This window comes from Gossypium arboreum, chromosome 1, assembly GCF_025698485.1.
Source record: "Gossypium arboreum isolate Shixiya-1 chromosome 1, ASM2569848v2, whole genome shotgun sequence".
Classification (NCBI taxonomy): Eukaryota; Viridiplantae; Streptophyta; class Magnoliopsida; order Malvales; family Malvaceae; genus Gossypium; species Gossypium arboreum.
In genome coordinates this window covers 9,933,215-9,938,257 of record NC_069070.1, presented here as the reverse complement: position 1 = coordinate 9,938,257, position 5,043 = coordinate 9,933,215, and the positions used below count along the sequence as shown (strand labels likewise).

General features: G+C 34.2%; 1 long non-coding RNA gene across 1 annotated transcript; it reads left to right on the top strand.

Annotated features, from left to right (window-relative positions):
- The first annotated feature begins 2,448 nt into the window (after positions 1–2,448).
- Positions 2,449–4,819, top strand: LOC128292906 (uncharacterized). Its single transcript, XR_008282906.1, has 3 exons — positions 2,449–2,605; positions 3,523–3,564; positions 4,575–4,819. It is a non-coding gene; the product is annotated as an uncharacterized LOC128292906 (long non-coding RNA).
- The last annotated feature ends 224 nt before the right edge of the window (positions 4,820–5,043 follow it).

Sequence of the window (5,043 nt, the reverse complement as noted above, 5' to 3'; positions counted from 1 at the left end):
CTATTTAATTTAAAATTTAATTTTTTTATCAAGTTTTTCGAATCAAATAAGATTTTATTCACCCCTGCAATCAACAAGTTAGGTAGGATGCATTGCTTTTTTAAATATTATGATTTTGTTGGAATTCAAAGTTTTATCCAATTATTACTTTCGTAAAAAATTAAATTGGCAAAAAATCATTTTCAATTCCTTACTATATTGATATTAAGTATATTGATCTATCAAAAAAATTAGAGTAATTTAATTCTTGTCAATTTTGAAAGTAAGTAACTAATAAGGATAACAATGGGATAGCGCGAGGCAAATTTTTGCCCGCCTTAAACTCAACTCGGCACTTGACCAATTTGCCTTGACCCAACCTCAAATCTTAAGAAAAATTCGCCCCAAATTCGAAATTTTATAGGAGAATTTAATTGTATTGTTTTTTTTTTTTGAAGCAAATAAGATTAAATATATTTTAGTTTAGACTTAAAACTTAATATATATATATATATATATATATATACTTATTTAATTATTTAATTATTGAAAGTAAAAATTTTAATATACATTTATATATATTAAGGGCATTTTGAAAATATATTGGGTGAAATGGGGCGAATTTACCTCAAACTTGACTCACCTGAACCTAATTTGTCAAAAAAAATTGACCCTCATAGATTGGGTCAGGTTAGAACCCATCAAATTCAGGGGCTTTTGCTATCACTAGCAACTAAGGATAATTAATCACCGCTAATGTTTTCCTTCAATTGCATATAATTTTAATTGGTATAGTAACAAATTTAGCCCTCAAAGTTTATGCATTTAGCCATTTTGGTCCTAATTTATCAAATTTAACCCCATAAAAAGATTGTATACGAACCCTAGTTTATATATGAACCCTTATGAGAACTCCAAAGAATATAATATAGGATTTATTATGCGAACCCCTAGTGCAGGATATGCGGACCCCCTTAGTGACTATATGCGAGCTCTATGCATCATGCGAACCTATAGGAATTATCATGTGAAATTGTAGAAAACATCCTGCGAACCTTATAAGTTTATTTACGTGAACCCTACAAGTTCTAAGATATGCGAACCGTATATTTATGCTACCCCCATGTAGTGCGAACTCATCTGTGCGAACCCTATATATGTTATCACGCGAACCCTTAGTGAATATGTGTGAGCCCTATATGTTGTACTGTATGAACCCTATATGTGCTAACATGCGAACCCTTAAATAATATTATGTGAACCCTTGATGGTTATCATGCAAACCTATATGAATTAGTTATGCGAACCTATGGGAAATTCTATGCGAACCATATATGAGTGAACCCTACATATGAATTGGTTATGTATGTGTTCGTCAAATAAGCATGTTAAATAATATGATAACGATATATTGACACGAGCTTTAGCTACATGAAGAAATTGTATAAGTGAAAATGATATGAATACATGAATACATGCCATTAAATGTTAGTATGAGATATTGAATGTGCTTGACAAGCATAACATCGATTGTTGATAAAAAAAACATATTTTGTTAAGTATATGTGCATAATTAAATGAAATTAGGTACAGAGGACAAAGGAGCTTCGTAGGAAATAGTGGCAATTTAAGTTCATACCAAAAGTTAATGTTGCACGAAGTAGGTGGCAATGTAATCACAACCAGATAAGCTAGGATGGTAGGTTAAAAAGTCACCAAACCAGGATGACCAGAATGATAGTTATTGTGGTAAAAAGCCATCGAAATAGGCAACTGGGATGGTAAGTTATTGTAGTAAAAGTCATCATCACAAATGGCGAGTGAACGTCCATCGTCACTCGAAAAAAAAAAACCCTGAGATGGTCAGTTATTGATATATATCTTTGGTGTGTCGAGCGATTCTCGAGGGCAAATAGGATAGGTGAATGGGAAATTTTCATTTGCATTGCATCATATATATATATATATATATATATATATGTAACGCCCCAATTTTCGGGAATCCTGTGAATGTTGGTATAGGTTTAATTATGTTAGTGGGCCTCTAGAAAGCCTAAGCTTAAGATAGAACCCGACAATTTTAGTTAATTTTGTTCCATAAGAAAAGGGGTGAAATTATGAAATAGGACCTATGTGAAAATGTTTGAAAATGCTATAGGCTAAATTGAAGTGGCCAAATAAATAGGAGTGCAAAATAGGAGGATTTGCATGACAAACCTCCCATTTTACATGAAGTGGCCAACCATCATGTTGTTGTAGACAAAATGTACACTTGATATCCATAATTTATGGTACAAATTGATACAAATTGATAATAGGTTAGGTAAATGTTCCATGATAATGGGTTAGGTAAATGTTTCATGATAATAGGTTAGGTAAATGTTCCATGATAATGGGTTAGGTAAATGTTTCATGATAATGGGTTAGGTAAATATTTCATGATAAGAATATCATGTCTTTTGTATTAAAGAATTAAATGGATGAAATATGAAGTTTTATTAAAAGAAAAAGGGGTGAAAAGAACAAAGTTTTGTCCATCTTTGTTCATCATAGCTGAAAGTTAGAGAAGAGAAAGGAGAGGAGAAAGCTCTTGAGTATCCGGTCATTAGGAGGAGGAAAATTGAAGGTAAGTTCTTGGTACCTTGCTTCTTATTTTGAGGTTCATGAGTTCTTCTTGACTCTACCTTAACTCTTGAAGTATATTTTGATTTTTAGTTGTGTTGTGAGCATTTAGTCATGAATTAAAATGAAGGAAATGGTTGTTGTTTCATGTTCTTTTGATGAAAAATGGAAGATAGGTGAAGTTGAGCCAAACAAATGAACATGCATGTGCCTTAGATGCTAAAGGGAAAAATCAGCTAACATGTTGTGCTTTAAAATGATGAAATGAAGATTATACTTAAGTAAAATCATAGATATGTGATGATTGATTGGTGATATACATGTTTAAATAACAAGCATGCAAGTTAGGTGTGAAAGAGTGATTTGGTAATAAATCTGCTTGGGACAGCAGCAGTAACGTGACTTTGGAAAATCACCATAAATTGTGGGAGATGAATTAGAAGCTGAATAAATTATGTAATTAAAGCTTATTGAGTCTAGTTTCAAATGAAATAAACAAGAACATATTTTGAATTCTGTACAATGAGAAATTTGATTCGTAATGAAGAGTGGTCAGATTAGTCAAACAGTGAAACATGAGAAACTTTGAGAAAAATCTGGTATTGATTGGCTAAATCAAAAATTCTGAAAATTTTATGGATAGAAGATATATGAGTCTATTTTCAGGAAAAATTAACGGAACTTGATTTGGAGTTTCGTAGCTCCAGTTATAAATAATTTAGTGACTGTTGCTCAGGAAGACAGCTTACAGTGAAATTATGACTATGTGGTAAACATTAACAAAAATTTGTTAATGAGTTGCTTATTGATTTCTTATAAGCTTACTATGATCTGTAGGTGTGGTTGGCCGAATATTGTAAGGGGTTAATATGTAGTTTGTATTTGAATAGTTAGATTAACGTGTTAGTAATCCAATTGTAGGCGGTTCGTGTGTGGATCTCGTCATCATATCGTCACAAACAGGTGTGTAACTAACACCCTCTTTCTTAGTCTGGATCGGCAAAAGTCGAAAAGCCGAAATGCCGAAAACCGGTATTTTGTAGATTTACGAAAAGCGAATGCTCGTGAGGTAAATCAATTAATGTTTTTGGTAAGCTACAAAATTTGACCTGTAAAGTGCATGATTTACGTGCCCTCGATATTTTGGGCTTAATGGGCAAAATTGGAATGATGGGCCAGTAGGCCCAATTCAGTAAGAACCCTCATGACGTGATTTCGTAGTACGTGAAAGGTAGGAATATGCATGAAAAACCCTAAAATAGAAAAATTACTGAAATACCTTTAAAAGTGAAAATTTTACAATTTTACCCCTAGGAGATAAATTACTGAAATACCCCTAGGGTTAAATTGACTTAAATGCATGTTTGACTATTGTTATTTACTACATGCCATATTGTTATTATCGATACATGGATTTGGGATATTGACGGAGGAAGTCTGAAAGTGGCTTGTCTCACGTCTTGGAGGCTTTGCCTCAATTCTTTGATAAGCTGAGCGACAAAGGTTGCAGCTGTGGAGTGTTAAATTTGGGTGGGTTGAGCTATTCCCCACATGGAGTGTATGGCTGGTACGGTGGAGTGTAGTGGTTGGTGGGTTGAGTAGTCTCCCCAAATGGGCTTGCATATGTTATTGATGTTGCATGTATTTTGAAATGGGCCTATGGGCCATCTTGTTATCTGAATAAGGGCTAAGGCCCGTTTATTATAATCTGAAAAGGGCTCGCCCAAGACACTATTACCCAAATGGGCTTGCATATGTTATTAATGTTGCATGTATTTTGAAATGGGCCTATGGGCCATCATTATCTGAATAAGGGCTAAGGCCCGTTTATTATAATCTGAAAAGGGCTCGCCCAGTACCACTATTACTGAATGGGCTTAGGCCCAATGGGCTTGAGTGACTTGGACTTTGAATGGGTTTTGCTTACACACTGAGTTTCCCCAAACTCACCCATTTTATTTTCATCCACGCAGGAAATCCCCAACCATAGTGGGCTTGGAGCTGTGAGGGAATTCGAAGTGGCCACCCGTTTTGAAAGTTTGATTTTCTTCTGGTGAGCTGGACATCCTTTTATTTACGTTTGAAGTTTTTGGGCTTTTAAATGTAATAAGGCCACTTGATTATTTTTGATGGTTTTAATATGTATTACTAAGACAGGTAATACTTATTTTAACTGTTGAAATTGGATAGCTTTAGGGCGCGTTTTCAGAAACAACAATTGATTTCAAAATAACACGACAACAAGCAAAGCTTCCGCAATGAAAGTATTTTCCAAAATTAATCACTTTTCCTAAAAATGACTTAATCAAATCGGTTTCCTAGAAATATCCATGACGTTAAGGTGTGGCAATGGCGGTATGCATGTCTAGGATTGGATCCGAAGGAGCTTGGTTTAGCGATCCGATGGACTCACCTCCTCTTTTCCGATTTCCTACGATGCAC